This window comes from Myotis yumanensis, unplaced genomic scaffold (genome assembly GCF_028538775.1).
Source record: "Myotis yumanensis isolate MYYU_CA2020_CCGP unplaced genomic scaffold, mMyoYum1.0.hap1 SCAF_13, whole genome shotgun sequence".
Lineage (NCBI taxonomy): Eukaryota > Metazoa > Chordata > Mammalia > Chiroptera > Vespertilionidae > Myotis > Myotis yumanensis.
In genome coordinates, this window is record NW_027223764.1 from 19,138,479 (window position 1) to 19,156,969 (window position 18,491).

An 18,491-nucleotide genomic window follows, 5' to 3' on the forward strand; every position below is an offset into this window, starting at 1 on the left:
CGGGTGCGGGGTGAAGGACCTGCAGGGAGAGAACTTGCTATTCACCGGAGCCGCGCGCAGGACCGCCCGCCCGCGAGCAGAGGGCGCCCGGGTCGCACTAGGCGGGTCAGTCTCCCCGGGGAGGTCCCGGAGCCCCGCCCCCTGACGTCACCGGTGGGCGGGGCCCGGGCGGGCCCGGGCGAAGTGTGTTGCCTCGGGCCCCACGAGGCGGAAGCCTGGGCGGGGGGCGGGGCGGCCGCTCTGAGTCACATTGGATTGACCCGCCCGCCGCTGCCAGGGGCGGCGGTGACAGCGGCCCGGGACCGGCGGCCGCAATTGCCGGCGGCACCGAGGGATCGCCGAGCGGCGGAGAGCAGGTCAGGGGCCGGGCGGGGCGGGGCGGGAAGCCCTGGTCCTGGTCCGGGGCCCGCGGGCACCGGGCACCCGCGCCCGGAGGGACTGCCGCGCCGCGCGGCCCGGCCTGCGCCGCCCCTGCCCCGCGGCGGCCGCTGCCGGGGGCCAGCGCGCCCTTGGGGCGGTGGGGCTCCGGGCCCTCCTCCTCGGCGCCCTCCGGTCCACGGCCGGGTCGGGTCCTGCGAGGGCCCGGGGAGCCGGAGGGGCCGGTGGCCTGCAGTCAGGGGGATGCGGACGTGGGCTTCCTACACGGTGCCTGGCAAGCCCGGGGATCCTGGCCCCGCACCGCCCGGCCCCTCCGGCGATGGGGCGGAATTTGAAAGCTGGAAAAGAATCCAGCCTTCGCCCAGCCTCCTTGGTTTACAGATGGAGACCTTCTTCTGCAGCCCGGAGTCACACCCAGTCCATAGGCGTGAATGAATCTGGGTCAGGGAGGCTGGGAGGGCTGATTTCTAAAGCAAGAGTGAGACCTGCTGGGCTAGAGGTGCTAGTTGATCATGGGGTGTGTGTGTGTGTGTGGGGGGGGGGGGTGTGGAGGTTGCAGTTACCAGCAGACACCTGCGTGTCTGCCACAGGTACTGATGTCCACCAGGCAACAGTCTCTCAAAGCACATAAGCCCTGCAAAGGGGGACGATGCTGGCAGTTGAATGAAAAAATATTGGGGTTGCGAACAGGCTAGGTCTGCTGCAAGTTAGGCGCTGTGGAGAATGCTTGGGGTACAGGGTTAAATTTTAAATGCGAGAGAGACTCCCTCCACTTGAAAAGCAATCTCGAGATCCTTGATTGTCTCATCTGTGTAATAATGTAGGATACATTAATCTGTAATGTGGGTACCTTGCTTTTCGGTGTGTTTTACAGTAAGAAGGGCATTGTGTATGGAAACTTTTCATGATTGTACATGGCAAGCCATTGGTAACACTACTATTTAGAGTTTGAGCATAATTTAGCTTCAACTGTTAGCGTAGCTGCGTTACAGGGGGAGAGTAGGACTTATGATTCCATAGCTGTATTTTGTACGACTGAAGTACCTGTCAGCATGCAGGCATGATTTCTCCGAGTTAGTGCCGTACTGATTACTCTCAACATGAATAGACTCCATGTGGTGAGCAAATTAATCTCCTAGTACCCATTTTTCTCTAAATTATTAAAGGATCTCTAAGCCCCCCCTTCCATCTCTAAAGTTCCCCGATTTTACATATTAAATCTGAAACATGTCCCTCATTGTGACAACAAAAAGTTTCAAGAAAACAGGTTTAAAATTCTGCATGATGCCTAGCGAATCTTCAAGTTCATTATTTTTTTCTCAATCCTCCCAGTTACTTTATCAGTGTTGGGCTAACATAAGTGAAAAGTGATTTTTCCAATGATAGATCCTTCCATGTTAAATTCACTTAAACTCAGAGGCTTTGTGTATGGCAGAGAACAGCTGAAGGCTGACCTGAGAGTGGGGCCTGTGCAGGGCGCAGATATCTCCTGCAATAGGATGAGAACATTCTGCCTCAGAAAAGGTGATAAGATGCCTTTTCAGCAGTGTTCATATTCTGTGTATTTTCAGCGGAGATATAACCATAATCTTCATAGACAACCTGCCCAACTATGTGCACGTTACTTATTTTGTCTGCAGCCCCAAAGCGGAGCCTTCCCTGCCCCCTGTTTCTTCTTTTCTGGCTCCTGTCTTCTGAGTTCCCCTCTTACCTGCGGGACCCTTGTCGCATGCCTTTCACCCACGTGGCAATCAATATTCATAACCTCTTCAAGCACTGACTGAGTTACATTACGTTTTCTCCACTCAAAGGATGGAAGTCATAAATCTTGAGTCACCACTTAAGACGTCCTAAAAACTAATGGTGGTGATTCATTTTTAGAATAGAGTGCAAGACACCATGAGGCTCTGGTTCAGGTAGACGGTGTTTAGGTTTTTATCTTCCCTGTGCCAATAACAGTTATTTATTTCTGCCTCAGAGAGACATCCTTTCTGCAGGATGCGTAGTGAACCTTCAGAGTCCTTATTACTCTCAACCTTCCCAGTCACTTTATCAGTTTGGGGCTAAAATAATCAAAAAGCGATTTTTAAAAATTACAGATACTTCCGTGTTGAATATTTATGGAGACTTTTAAAAAATGATAAACACAATTAAAACAAAATGCAAATGGAGGCTTGCATGCCTATTGCCAAGTGTAAGGCTTGAATTATTTTTTAGGTTTATTATTCTGTCATTTCCTGAAGTCAATTAATTACTGACAACATAGCATTATTACAAGATTATCTGCTCTGAAATTTTCAAGTGTGCTTGGTCTTCAGCTAAAGCATCCTTAAAATTCATTCAGAATACTTACAAAAAGTTTCACATCAATTAATATTAAATATTTCTTTATTATTCTTAGCTCAGGAAAACATTTGAATAGACTAATATTCAAGATTGGATAATTTAGTCTTATTCGTTAGCAGTTAATTATGAGATCATTAACTCTCTCCCCTGGAAAGGCAAAAAGGTCTAAAGTTGCAGCCATAAAATCAGATTATACAACAGTCTGTAATGAAAGAGCCAGTAAATGAACCAAGGTCTTAACTTTTGCTTGTATGCTTTATCCTCGCTGTTATAAAAGTCAGCCATCGGTGGAGGTAAAATGGACATAGAAAGTGTAATATTGAAAGTGTATTATTTCATGTTTAGATTTGTAGGGTTTCTAACATGAAGGATATGATTAAGAACCCAGGCCGCACAGTGGAGCATACAGGGCATTGTGCTGGGAAGTTCGAAGGCATGGGTTTTGCTCCTGATTTGTTCATTCATTCACCAAATAGTCACTGAGCACCTGTATGTGCCAGGCAGTGTTCTAGGTGCTAGGGATACGGCCGTGAATGGAACAGACAAAGCCCTGCCCCTCCTGCAACAGACATTCTAGTGGAGTGGAGCAGACTGTAAACAGCTATGTGAACGGATAGAAGGCCGCACAATCACAAGTTTACAGAGAACTTTAAAGAAAGAGGTCTAAGTGCCAAAGGGTGTGTGTGGGGGGTGGGGGTGGGGGTTTCTTTTTATACAAAGAGTGTAGAGAAGGCCTCTACTAAGATCATTTTTGATCTATGACCTGAAAGTAAACGGGGGAGAGAGCAGGGGGCAGAGAGATGAGCAAGTTCCAAGCTCCGGATGCAGGCGGGTGCTTGGCATGTGTGAGAGACTGTGAGGTTGTGGAGGCCAGGCTGTGTCAATGTGGGTGAGGGGTGAGTGGCAGCAGAGGAGAGGCGGTGGGAGTGGGAAGGGGCACGTCATTGAAGGACTTTGGCTTTTACTCTGAGTGAGGGGGAAGCAAGCCATTGGAGGGCTTGGAACAAAGGCACTCGTGATGACTTACGTTTTAACAGGATCACTCCAGCTGCTGGGCAAGAATAGACAGAAGGGGGTCAAGGGACTACCCTTTCATACTAGCTGTGTGACCCTAAACCATACTCCATTTTTATGATTCTTAGTAGTATGGCACATTTCCACGGGGAGCCAGAGGGTTGTATGCGAACAGGTTCTAAAATTAGAGCGCTTCAAATGACCTGAAAACGTGGTGCTGCTGACACACCTGTCGCTGAATCACCGCAAATCAGAGGTAATCAGGTCTTTCCAGTCAGGCTGTCAGGTCATGAGAACAAAAAACACTCTTTCGTGAATATTCTCTGCTGATCCCTTTAGTGCCCTGCTGATCCCTGAATTTTCCCTTCCTGCTTGAAAAAGGATGAAAAGCTGTTACTCATCAACAGAGCTGGCAACCAGAGTAGCTTTTGTTGTTGGGAAAGTTGGAAACTTTGGGGAAGGAAACATTTCTAATTTTCTATTTATCATAGGTCATTTGAATTGTTTTTTAGCATGCGAGGAGTCCAAAAGATTTCTTTTGTTTTTAATTCACCTTAACCTCTTCCCATTCACCTTGTGCTTCATAGGTACTTATCCTAATGAATTTAATGTGGGTTTTTTTTGTTTGTTTTTTGTTTTGTCTGTGTAGGATCTTGCAAAGTGGGGATTTTTTTTTCTAAATGTGTATCTTTCTAATGCTCTGTTTTATTTTGCTTTTTTTTTTCTAAGACTGTTTATAAGATCCATCCATGTTTCTAGGCGTACATCTAATTCTTTGTTTCTGAATGCTTCATGCTGCGTGCACACAATAACTTTACTTAAATGCTCCCTTTGTGATAGATACTCAGAATGTCCCTACTCTCTAACACCAAAAATGTTGCTGCAATGAGCATCCTTATAACGCCATATAATTTATCTGGGGGATGTATACTTAGAAGGGAATTGCTGGATTATAGGTTTGCATGTACAGAATTTGAGGAACCAGCGCCAGATGCCTCTCCACAAGCGTTGCACCCGCCTTTCTCCCTCCACAAGAGTTCGAGGGCTCCTCATCGTTATGTCCCACCAGCACTCAGCTTTATGCAGCCTTTCCCTTTTCTCATCTCATAGGTGCAAAGTGCGATCTTGTCCTTTTGAGTTGTATTTTTTTCATTACTAATGATTTTAAGGATCTCTTATGCATACAGATACAGCCGCTGCTTATATCTTCGCTCATTTTCTATTGGCGTTGCTATCTGTGTTGTTGCCTTTGACTTGTAGAAGTGATTTTATAATGTAGATAATCACTCTGTCACATATAGATTTTGCAGATATCTTCTCATTGGTCACCTATTAATGTTGCCTTTGTTATCCTTTGATCAAGAAAAATTTCTTAATTTTGATGTAATCATATAAATACATTCTTTGACTGTTTTATGCTTGTCCACTTTTGTGTAAGAAGCCCCTCCCAACCCCTAGGTCACAGCTATATCTTCAATTCATCTGGAGCCCACCTTGCATGTGGTGTTAGTGATCCAGCCTCTACTGTTATTTAATGAGCCTTTCCTCCCCCCGCCCCCAATAATATCTCCAAAAAGCCCATGCTTTCCTGCATTGAATTGTGGTACCCTTTTTCTCATATGGTGTCCATGGATATACTGGTCCGTCTCTAGGGCTCTGTTCTGTTCCATGAATCTGTCAGCGTTTGCTCCATATTTTTTATTGTTCTGTTTTTATTACAGTGATTTAGTAATATGTCCTCATGACCAGCACAGCAAGTGCCCTGTTTCTGGTCTTCGTATTTAAGTTTACTTAGCTCTCCTGGAATAAATAATTTGTTTCATATAATTATTTTCCCGTATAACATTTGGAATAAGTTTATCAGGTTCTTCCAAAATTATATTTTTGAGGATTTTTTAAATTGGGATTACATTGAATTTATAAATTATTTAAGAGAGGCTTGACATCTTTTTGATATTAACATATTTCCTCCAAGAGCATGTAATGTGTGTCTCTCTTTTTTTTTCCAGCTCAACTTTTAAAAATAATTTTTGTTTTATTTGGAAAAGACTTAAAACTAACAGAAGAGTTCTAAGATTAGTACAAAGAGCTTCTGTGTATTCCTCACCTAGACTCACCAATGTTAGCATTTTGCCGTATTTGCTTTATTACTCCCTTTCCACATTTCTGTGCTTTTTTTTCTTGACCCATTTGAGTTAGTTGCAGACATCATGCTCCTTTATCCCTAAATACTTCATCTGCTCATTTTTAAGTTCTTTATTAGAACTTTAAGGTTTTCACTATAAAGGTCTAGAAGGATATTCTTGGTTAAGTTAATTTCTAAACACTTCATAATTTTGTTGCCATTTTGAATCGTGTCTCAGAGGGTACATGCCAAAATCCTAAGCCTGTGCCAAGGTTAAGTTTCAAGCAAAAGACGATTAATAAGTCCTCAATATTTCTGAACCTTATATATAAATTTATGGTAAACATCTCATGATTCCAGTATAAGTTTATTTCACCATTAGGTCAGCTTTTCTTCCTGCTGTTAAGAGTCAAAATTTAAACAGCTGGCGTGAAGAATGAGAGAGCCATATTCAGCATCATAACTATAGTCGTCAGCATGATTTAAATATAAGATATGCAAGATTATAGTTCTCTTCCTCTGTGGATCAGGCTCGACTCTGGGTATAAATCTAACCTGCGTGTATACTAGTATCTCACAAAATATTGAATAGTTCAACAGGTAGTTCTTCAGCAATCATAAGTGTTGGGGTGTCGAGGAATTGATTCTCATGGCCATCTTTTGGCTATCTCTCAAGTATCTCTATATGGTTGGGTTGTTTTTTCCTAATTGTGAGAATTATACATTTTCATGATAGAAGTTTGCAAAATATAGAGAAGCAAATCTTTACTCTTGCCTTTTAGCACCAATCTCCATTTAAACATTGTTTTTTTCTCTCTCTCTGATCCCCCCTCCCCCTTTTTTTTGTGGTGGGAGGACATGTTTGTGGAAGAGGAGAATGCATTTAAAATTGGGCTACATAATTTGTATCGCCCCTCCTTTTTCAGGGTTAGGCCATCAACTCTTGTTTGACTTGCTTTGAGTGATCCTCTGGAAAAAACCCCACACAAAACAATAAGAAAGATACCATTAGTTTATAAGAGTTGGGTAATTGCTTGCTAATTACTCCCAACAGGCTATGCCATTGTGCATAAAGGATCCAGGCTCATTGTGACAGCATGGACCCGTCATGACATAACTGCCAACAAACCACAGACTATGGTAGGGGAGGAGATGGGGAGGAGAAATCTGTTTGGTATCCCTTTGCTTCAGTTCAGTTAGTGCCTTCCTTCTTTAGACCACATTTGCTTTCATTTTTCAGAAAAAGAGTGTAGAGGAAATAGTTAATTAATTTATCTTTTTTGACTCTGAAATAAACCCAACAATTGTCTTGTTTCCCTGACCACCTTTGCTAGTGTGATGAGTGGTGAGGGAGAGTGGTGATAGAGGACAGCGGCAGAATTCCAAAGTTAGTATTTTCATCAGCTGGTAGCTTCAGTATCAAACTGCCCTCCCCTCTGCACTCTCCAGCCTTCACCTTGTTATGTTTCGTTCATTTTGCAGGAACACCTGTCAATTTCCAAAACGCACTTGTCTGCCTGCCCCTCCCCTCAAGGGAAAAGCTCTTCAGGGGCAGGAATCTTCCTTTTATTCCCTGATGGCTCTTAAGCACCGTGAGCTGTGCCTGGCACATAGTGTGCCCTCCACAGATGGATCCATAAAACAAATCAACCGTGAAAGAGGCAGCACTATGATCCAGAGAAGGGAAATCTAAGGGAGGGGTAGGGGAGAACGTTCTCGTAGCCTCCTTGAAATACATGGGTTCAATAAGCTAGCAGAATCCTCATTTCCACATTGACCCTGTAAGCATAACTGTCAACCCAGCCACAGGCCTCATTTCTCTACATCTGTTCTAGCCGCTCAGCCTATGGTTTCTGCAAGTGGTATGTGTGCGAGTGTATGTTGCTGACAAGCACGTGGTGGGAGTAGGGCCCAGGAGAATAATCAGTGCTGACGTTTTGGCCCTGGGTTCTAGGCCCAGCACACACTGCATTGTTCTGATGAGGTGATTCTCTTCGGATAAATGATGTGCCCCATCAGCAGAAAAAGTCGCAATGGATGTGCCGAGTTGTGCTGAACTCCCTAGCCTCATGCCCATGTCCTCCCCCTTTCTAGTTTATTCTTCCCTCCCGTTCCCAGCAGTGCAGAAACCTTTTGGCTTTTCTGTCATTTCTGGATCTGGTTCAGGCTTGTCATGATGAACAGTCATGCCATGTGTACCCGGTCACTTTATTACAAAGCAAGGCCTCAAGTCATCAGTTGCACTGTCTAGGGCACTAAAAAAAATAAGGCTGCCATAAATACACCATAATGCTATCCCGTATAGACTACTATTGGACTGCTTTAATTTCTTACTCTATGGCTGGACACTTGTTACCCAACAGTTCCCCCAACAAATCTTAAACTCTGCTGCCTGGCCCTTAACTCTGATCCAAATCTACCATATATTCAAATTACTTCCCTGTCTCCACTTTTTACTCTAATTAGATGGATCTCTTTTTCTTTCCTACAACAATAATGATAGCAATAAGTATATTATGAATTATAATTATGAGTATTTCTTTTTTCCATTTTTCTGGGTTTCATTCAAAAATGGATAAAAAATAATAAGACAAATATCCATGTACCCAACACTCAACTTAAGATCTATAAAACTGAGTTAGTTTCTGTATTCTACCTCCCTTTCCCCTGTTGTAGACTCTCTGGTTCTAATGACTTAAAAAAAAATAAAAAAGATTCCCTTTTATTTACATATGACAACAATACCATGATTGTCACCTAAAAAAGGGAGCAGTCATTAATGCAAATCAAGAATCTAGTTAATGTTCCAAATTTCCCCATTCATCTCAATTTTTTAAAACAATTTATTTGTTTGATTTGGCATCCAAGAAATGTGCACACCTTGCATTTAGTTTATGTGTTTCTTAAGTAGCTTTTTTATTTTTTATTTTTTTAAAATATATTTTATTGATTTTTTACAGAGAAGAAGGGAGAGGGATAGAGAGCTAGAAACATCGATGAGAGAGAAACATCGATCAGCTGCCTCGTGCACGCCCACCAGTGGGGATGTGCCCGCAACCAAGGTACATGCCCTTGACCGGAATCGAATCCGGGACCCTTGAGTCCGCAGGCTGACGCTCTATCCACTGAGCCAAACCGGTTTGGCTTAAGTAGCTTTTAATTGATAAGTTTCCTTTCCTTCCTTTTTAATTTGAATGTTTTGATTACAAAACATTTGTTGAAGAAACTGGGCTTTTCTTTCTCACATTCTGGAATTTTTTAAGTGACTTTTGACAAAGCTTTATTGACCTATGGTGAGTTAACTCACTTTTTCATCTATTGATCAGTATAGGAGGTTCCAAGTTATTCAGCTTCCATAAATAGAAAGGATGTGCTGACCCACGTAGCTTGGTCTGGCTCAGAGGTCATTTCTGAGGAGTCTTCCAAAAGGCCCTAGGGTGTTAGGAATGAGATCAACAACAGACCATCTCTATTTAAAAACATGTTGCCTCTGAAGAAATTTTATAACTGTTATTTGGCAAGGCAGTCTCTGCTCCCTTGTGTTAGGGCAGAGAGTTGAGAAGTGAGTGAGTCGTCTGGTTTTCTTCTTTCAGACAGCGTTTGTTGCTTTAAGGATTGCAAGGCTCAGTGCCAGAACCTCCTTGGGATATTATTGTCTTACAGTTAGATCTGCTTATCAGGAAACAGAATCCCTGGAGGGTCAGGTAAGAGGAGAATGAGTTTACATTAAAACCAGACTTTTGTTAGTGCTTGTTGGGGTCCTGTATAATTCAGCAGCTAGCTGGACTGTGGAGCATAATACTGATACATACGCTTTTTAAACCCATAATTTGTATTAACTGTCCTTTTTGCTGCCTCTATGTATATGTTGTTCAGTTATCAGAATATTTGGACCACTCTAGACATGAAGAGAATCAGTTTCTTTTCTTTTTTTTTTTTAGTCTTGTTGCCTTGACCTGTTAGTCAAATATGATAGTTCTGCAGGGCAGTGACTCAATATTAAAGTAAAAAGAATAAAAATTATTGAAGTGTGAACCTATGCTTGGATTTACTTATTTAGTGATTTACAAATTAAAATATTATTATTATTCACAATAAAAGTATTAACCAGAGGTGATTTGCTGGTATATTATTCTTTCTTGCAGTGATTGGTTAATAATAAAAATAGGCACTTCTTATGCATACCCAAGCACGGGTAGCAACAACACACACATGAGATAATATGTTTGAGAAGCAATCTGTAGATGTAATTGTGTTGTATTATAAAGCTGTGCCTGCAGAGAACTGCCAGTGTTTGGGTGAGGCTAGAGCTTAAGGTGTGTGGTAGGTGGAGAGTGTTCAGGAATGAGGCAGGGACCAGGTCATGATGAGCTTTGCACGACCTGCAAAGGTTGTGAGATTTTGTATGTAAGAAGAGATCCTAGTCGCAGTGTGGAACAGAGGAAGATGAGCCTGGTAGCTAACTTATCATCTAGGAAGCTGTCACAGTAGTCCCAAAGAAAAGATGGCTAGAGTCTCAAGTAGAACACTGCCAATCTCAAATTTGTAATTTCCAAGCCCCGGAGAATAATTTTTAAAAGACCAGTACACTCAAGGGCTTTAACAGTAGTGCCACTAGTTTTCCTAGAAGTACGGGATAATGTTTTTAGAAGCGTAAATCCATTAAGTTCGTATCCCTCTTCTATCCCTGGGAGGCATTTGGCAAAGGTTTTCTTGGACCCGAATGCAGGGATCCCACTTGCAAACTGCGGCCAAGTCCTCATGGGTCTGTTGTGAATGCGCAGCTCATTTAGGGCTTTGGGTGGAGGGGGATGCCAACTGCTGTGTCCTTGTGTCCAGTAACCACAGGTTACTTTACTCCCCCTTCCTCTCAAGAAGACAATGGCAGTTTTGAGCAGTTCGCCCCACCCGCAAGTGGCTGCCTCATCTGTACTATTTTATGTTATAATCGGTCTGGGTGGTGATGACAGTCCTCCTCCCCCTCCTCCTCTTCCTCCTCTTCCGTTGTCATCAGACCTTTCTCGTAACCAACCTTTACTGAGTGCTTATTGTTTGCCAGGAACTGTATTAAATGTTTCACTGACATTATCTAACTTAATCCTCGTAACTGCCCATGAAGTTATTTATACTGTCATTTTCTTCAGTTTACAGATGAAGAAAGGAAGGTTCAGAGGGTGTAAGTAACTTGCCCAAGGTCACTTAGCTTGAGAAAAGGCAGACAGCAACTGTACCTAATTCTCTCTGACTTTAGAGTCTGAGCTCTTCACTGCAATGAATATAGTTATTACTTAATATAACTTAATAGCAAATATGATTTCTTTTTTTAAGTTTGCCCTTTGTGTATTCCTGCCCAGTGAAAGTCCATGTAATCAAACACTGTATTTTTTAATATTTTTTTTATTTTATTGTTTTTTTACAGAGAAGAAGGGAGAGGGATAGAGAGTTAGAAACATCGATCAGCTGCCTCCTGTACACTCCCCACTGGGGATGTGCCCACAACCAAGGTACATGCCCTTGACCGGAATTGAACCTGGGACCCCTCAGTCCGCAGGCCGACGCTCTATCCACTAAGCCAAACCAGTTGGGCAAAACACTCTATTATCTTCCCCCTATTCCCAGCTTATAGCTAGTATAAAACACAAGTGTAGAACATTTTTTAAAATATGAAGTATAGGAAAACTTCACGGGTGAAGGAAAGGGGTAGAATAGATAAGCTATTTAGATTTCTAGCTTTTTTCCAAGGCAAAATATTTATGTATGCCTACACTGTTTTGCTTGAAGTATAGCAATTTCTGAAACAGAGATACTCATTTAAAAAAATTGATATAATTCACATAACATAAACGTTACCCTTTTAAAGTATATGGGACCCTATACAGCTCTGTGGGAAAGAGTAGCATGATCACTGGGAATGTGAATACATATTTTTATTTTTATATATAACTTAAAGTAGTTCAGTGTGTTAAATCATTCATTCTGCAATGTTTATGGAGGGCCTTCTACTAGTATGTACCAGGCAGTGCATTAGGTGCTTGATATACATCAGTGAATAAATTAGGCAAAAAGAATCCCTGCCCTGTAGGGCATACAGGGGATAAGGACTAATCTTACAGGCTTCAGAGAGGAGGTATCATTTGAATTGGGTCTTAACAGATCATAGAAGTTTATCCAGATGATGACTTATGTGTACATTGATGTGAGAGGGGAACATGGATCGGCTGCCTCCTGCAGGAGACGGAGCCTGCAACCTGGGCATGTGCTCTGACCAGAATCAAACCAGCAACCTTTGGGTGCACAGGGTGATGCCCAACCAACTGAGCCACACTGGCCAGGGAGACATATGTGTATTTGATGGAAGAGTGAGGTGTTCAGCTATTCTAATCAAAATATCCAACATCTATATTGTTCTCTCTCTCTCTCTCTTTTTCATAAACAAATAACTACAAAATCTCAATCGCTTATCACAACAATCATTTTCTTTCGTTTCTATAGGTTTGGTTGATCTAGTCTGGGCCAGGCAGAACTTTATAGGCTTCCATTCTGGTTAAGTCTTCCCCTTGCCTTCAGACTAGTGGCGCAGACTGAAGGGGCAGTGGCCCTTCTTATGGTAGGTTATGGGAACACAAGGGGACAGGCTAAACCATAAAATGTGGTTTAAAACTCCTGCTCATGTCATCTCCACTGACACTTCATTTCTCAAGTCACATGGCCAAGTCCAACAAAAATGTTTCAGGGAAGTTCACTCTGCCCACAATGGAAGGCACTACATAATTATACGGCAAAGGGTATAGATACATAATTATATTACAAGAAGGTGAAGGTTTTGAATAGCAATTTGATCTACAGAGTGTATATTATAAGCACAAGAAGTAGCTGAACCTCACATGAACACGATATGAGTGGACATGGGTATAGGAATGACTAAAAATTGTTAGGGGATGTCAAAGATGTTAGACGACGGGGGAAGATTTGTGAATTGTGGCAATTTACTGATTCTTGGTTTATTTTAATTCAAAATTGAAGTCCCCCTAGCAAGACTAAGAAAAAAGGAGAGAAAACACAAATTTCCATATATATTATTCTAGATCATGCAGATACTAAAGGGTTAATAAAGGATTATTGTGAACAACGTTATACCAGCAAGTTTAAGCTTGGGTTAAATGGACAAGTTTCTTGAAAAATACAATTTATCAAAACTGAGGCAAGAAGAAATGGAAAATTTGAATAGCCCTATATACCTGATGTCCACATAGATTTATTATTGTCTTTACATCATACTGTCACCCCTTCTCTTCTGTCAGAGATTTTTTTTATATCAGGTGAACCACTCCGTTGTTGAATTTAGGTTTGGACATCCTGATTTAGGACATTAAATCCTTCTCATGACACTATCCAAGGAATCTGCCATTCAGTGGGTTTGCTGTGTCTTCACATAACTCTCTGGTTCATTTGAATAGTAACTGGAGGATTCTGTATGTACATTTTCCTTTCCTTCCACGTTCCTTTTCTAGTTTCTATAAGTGACAAGTTTTAGTTTTTGCCATTTGTTTGTATAAAGCTACTGGTCCCTGTTTTCCAGGTGTTTGGATGTTGGTGCCCTTTAAAATGATCTAAATCATCCCCCCCTTCCCCCCACCCCCCCCACCCCGATTTTTCTCAGGTTTTTTGTTGTTGTTGTTCCCTAGTTTTCTGAATTGCTTTCTTGATTCTTCTAAAATACCCAGAATACTTTAATACTGTAAGATAGGCCAAAGTTTAGGGAAACTCATGTCTTTTTAAATCTTTTTCTTTAGCAGAAAAACTAGTTTGTACTTAAAACAGATAAGGAAAAGAAACAAGATGCCTATCTCGCAGATCTCTGTAACATTTATCCTCACAGCGTGGAACACTGGCTTAGTAAGTGTGCCTGGCCCTTTCTGGAAGCTGTCCTCAACACTGCCTGTTTTCACATGTTTGCTGTGCCTCACCCTAAAGTTTCATTTTAGTTTCATCTTAATCTGCACTTCTGCAACTGCTTTCGGATGTATTATCTGGGCATTTATTACATACACAGCATAAAGGAGCTGTTAATTTTAATGTGCCACTAAGCTACTTAGCTCAGACATGTCCAATGTATTTACCAGTACTTATGACTCAGTGATTCTTAAACTCCCTCCCATATTTGAGATTCAAGAAATCTCATTCAAATTTAAGAAATGTGAATCCGAGAGGATACTTAAGTAATTCTTAGGTTGATCCATTTGAAAAATTTTTTTAATGTACATTTCCTCAGATTTGGTAGGTCTTGGAACCTTCCTCCACTAGTGCCGTCTTCCCAAGAAACTCACAAAATTAATGTAGAGATTTATAAGCAAAATTTTAAAATGTAGCTTGAAAACGTCAGCTTAATGTGGGGGTGGGAGGTCAGAGTGGAATCCTGAAGTTGGTTAAAACAGCTATCCTATAAGAGCTGATCCTGAAACTTCCTTAATTTAAATGTCTATGTATTTGGGTGTTTTAGACAAGAGTTGTTCAGCTTAAATCCTGAAAAGGACTGAAGGACCCTTCCATGATTGACAGCAACTCTGATGTATATCTTGTTCTAGCTGCTGACGTTACTGCCTTCCAACTTGAGATGTTTGAAAGAAGCAAAATATAATATAAATTGTAAGAGAGTTTCTGAGAGCAGATTCCTTTCTTTTACTCCCATGTTTCTCTACTCATCCCACCTAAGTCAGAACAGGCTTTCCATTTTTCTTCCAGTCCTACATTCCACTGCCTGTTTAGCCAAAGCACATGTGAGTCAGCGCTGCTGTCATCAGGAGAGTATATGAGCAGGCAGAAGAGCCTGAAGGAGGACATATGGCCCCAGGCCACAATCCCTGCCTCATGGGGGGAGGAAGGGCAGGGTCCACTTTTCCTCCTCACCCGGTGCTAGTTCTCTGAGTGATCACCTGTCAGTGACCGCTGACCTTCTGTCCAACATGAACTCCAGCAACATAAACCAGAGAAGGAAATGCTGTTTTTCTAGCCTTTCCCATTTCCTTCCTGAAAGAGATTTAGACTTCATTTTCTGACACCTCTTATCCTTTCACACAAAAGAAAGAGACTGTTCTTTTTAGCCTTGTATTGCCAACAAATAAGAAAACTATGCTGTTGCTTTTGAGTTTAAATAGTCTTATTGCTAAGACTTGTAATTTAAAAAAAGAATTCCACCCAGCTGGTGTGGCTCAGTGGTTGAGCATCGACCTATGAACCAGGAAGTCATGGCTGATTCCCGGTCAGGGCACATGCCTGGGTTGCGGGCTCGATCTCCAGTGGGGTGTATGTAAGAGGCAGCCAATCAATGATTATCTCTCATCACTGATGTTTCTGTCTCTCTCTCCCTCTCCCTTCTTCTCTGAAATCAATTTAAAAGAATGTTTTTAAAAAAATGGATTCCCATTCCCAAAAGATAATGTTTTCTGGAGATTTTAATTTCAAGACATGGAAGTTTCCAGATGCCCATGAACGCATATTCCTCTGAAGGAGCCAATACTGCGGTCCCCACAGGGAGCACCCTTTCCCCCTGCCCTCCTTAGGCAGAGGTGCGCTGTGCTGCTCCTGCACCCTCTGTAGCATCAAACAAGGAGAAACCACAGTCCATCATCTTCCGGCTAAGGAAACCCCTTCAGATATTTTCTTCTGGAAGTCTAGAATTTAGACTTATGCTATGGATTAGGCAACATTAGAATGTTTGAAAGAATATAGTAAATTTTCAAAATTCTCGCACTTTTGTGCCCTACTTTTCTACAAGAAAAATAGATTGCTCAGAATTTCACAATAAGAATTTAAGTCTGGGTCCTATGCACCCAATTCATCAAAAGTGGGGCTGATTTGGGGACTGGGGGGGAGGGGGCGGGTAGAGGCATCAATATCTTTCTAAATATCTTTAAAGCCTTCAAAATTTATATCTCTAGCTCTTACCTCTCACCTGGATTTAGAATGATAGATTTAGGGACTAATTTTGTGGTTTTCTAGGTTCTCCCCATCTTTTTCATGCATAGTTCTCATAAATCCTAAAAACCCTTTTAGGCATGTGTCCCTCGGGGGCCCAGCAGAATGTAGAAGGCACACCAAAATTGGGTGATTTGAGGAGCTCTTACTTACAATGGAATGGGCAGGTTTAGGAAAAATAGCAAAGAGCCATACTGTGCCCCATGGTTAGCAGGAGAGCCACCCAGGCCTGAGGGGCAGGGAGCTAACTCAACAGAAGGAGCTATTTTGTGGGGTCCTTCTGATGTAGCTGTGGCCTTTAGTAGAACCGTGCAGCCAATTTACAGCCCGGCAGGGAGGCAGCCAGGGGAATACACAGCCCAAACTCACTGTCTTCGACCTTCAGATCTCCTGCTGGTGTCACCCACCGGCTGAACCCATTGGTGCCTGGATGCAGGTCTTACGGGTCAGCCTCGTGGAGCGCAGAGCAGGGTGAAGGGTGGAGGACAGACCTGGGAGGGGAAGTGGAAGACACAGCACATGCTTATCGTCCAGGCCTCAGTCTGTCCCAGGCTCAGATCTTTTCTCAAAAGGCTGAACTGGAAATGACTTATGTTGTTTAATATCAGTATTTATCAAAGTAAATGTTTATAGTTTGTGATCTCAGAAGATTTTTTTAGTAAAGCATGTCCAGACTTGTAGATATGCTGCTTATTAGAATTACTGAAGTTTCCCAGGCCTTCGTTCACACACTCTCACATTTTATGACGTGCATTTTTAAAGATCTTTTTATTGTGGTAAATATATATAACATAGAATTTACCATTTTCCCATGTTAAGGGTACATTTCTGTGGCATTCAGTACACTCACGTTGTTGTACAACTATCACCACCGTCCATCTTTTTTAATATATCGTTATTGATTTCAGAGAGGAAAGGAGAAAGGAGAGAGAGATAGAAACATCAATAATGAGAGAGAATCATTGATTGGCTGCCTCTTGTATGTCCCCCACTAGGGATCAAACTCGCAACCCAGGCATGTGCCCCTGACCAGAATCGAACCCAGGACCTTTCAGTCCGCAGGTTGATGCTCTATCCACTGAACCAAACCAGCTAGGGCACCACCATCCATCTTAAGAACTTTTTCATCTTCTCAAACTGAAACCCATTCCCCCCTCCCACATCCTCTGGTAACCACCATTCTACTTTTTGTTTCTCTGAGCTTGACTACTCTTGATATCTCATGTTAGTGAAAATATACAGTATTTGTCTTTTTTGTGACTTAGCTTAATGTCCTCAAAGTTCATTAATATTGTAGCATGTATCAGATTGTCCTTCCTTTTAAAGGCTGAATAATATTCCATTGTAGACACACGCCACATTTTGTGTATAATATTCCACTGTATGTATGCACCACATCTTGTTTATCCATTCATCTGTCAAAGGTTGCATGACCCACGTTTTTAAATGTGATTTTATTTCTGCATATGAATGCATTCACTCTCATGGTTTTACCTTTTACATGTCCAGCCTGATGTTTCACAAATCTACAGGATGATGTAAGAGCACAGCTGTAGGAGCTGAGACATGAAAGGTGAGGTGAGCCAGAGCAGGCGAGGTGGGCATCATTTGGAGGAAGTGGAGAGTGGGGAGTATTTAAATGTGTGGAAAGACAGGAGAACCCACCATGGATAAAAGAAACAGCATGAAAACAAAGGAACAAGTTCTGGACAGAAAGAGCTGTATGGGAGCGGAGAGTATTTTGCTTGGATCGGCCTGAACCAAGAGGACTACTTCTGAATAAGTGGGGTGAGATAGTTAAACATTTTTGAAGTTCTACCTAAAAAAAAGTATACTGTGCCAGACAAGTTTAGAAAAGCTGGATTAAAAAAGGTTCTTGGCACGATTGTCTCAGTCTTTCATATACTGGCATGTTTTCTGTCCCTCCAAGACAATATGCTTGATAGCCTTCCTCAAGTCAGTCTCGCTCCCTGTCTCTCTAAATTAAGCCTGAGAATCTCTAAAGTTAGAGGACAATGGTCAGGTTATCTGCAGGGTTTTATTTTTTCTTGTAGATTTGAGGTCGATACTTTGGGATAGGAGTCCAGTTGCTTGGGACAAAAGAGAAGTCTCTAAATGCTCTTGTCAGCCACCAACAGGATTAGAGAATAAATATTTAAAGAATTCTGGGTGAAATGTCATCCGTTGATTAGCCTATCCCATAGAACCATATTTTTAGCTTGCATGAGAATTTGATTGCATTTGGCTTGATAAACATTGTTGAATATGTGAAAATAGGAAGACCTTGTAAATTCCTAAGCAACCGATAAAAATCGACAGTTTAAAAGATAAACTGATTCACTGACAGATTAGTGGGGAGAAAAGAGTAATGTCCTTGGCCAAGAAGAGAGGAAAATGGTACTTCCAAAAAACAAAACAAAAACCTCTATAAACAAATAATAAGCTCCAGTTAAGATAAATATGTTGACGTACTGGGAGAAATATCTGTGGTTTATTTTTAAATGCATCAGAAATAAAAAAATACTTTAAATGCATCAAAAATAACATGGGTTGATAAATGGATAAAGAGATAGATGATAAGTGATCAAGGAGCGCAGTAAGATATTGGTAGAATCTAAGAGGTGGGTGTAAATTTTTTTTTAACTTCATTATT

The 18,491-nt window shown here is 41.8% G+C and overlaps 1 protein-coding gene across 2 annotated transcripts in view; it reads left to right on the top strand.

Annotated features, from left to right (window-relative positions):
* The first annotated feature begins 272 nt into the window (after nt 1–272).
* The window catches only part of DNMBP (dynamin binding protein), a 91,398-nt gene continuing 73,179 nt past the window's right edge, over nt 273–18,491 (top strand). The window contains exon 1 of one of the 2 annotated variants that reach the window (XM_070432535.1): nt 273–356. The gene's annotated coding sequence lies outside the window, so the exon portion shown is untranslated. Of the gene's footprint in view, nt 357–17,422; nt 17,627–18,491 lie in introns of those variants that run through there. The other variant, XM_070432536.1, reaches the window with a different exon arrangement.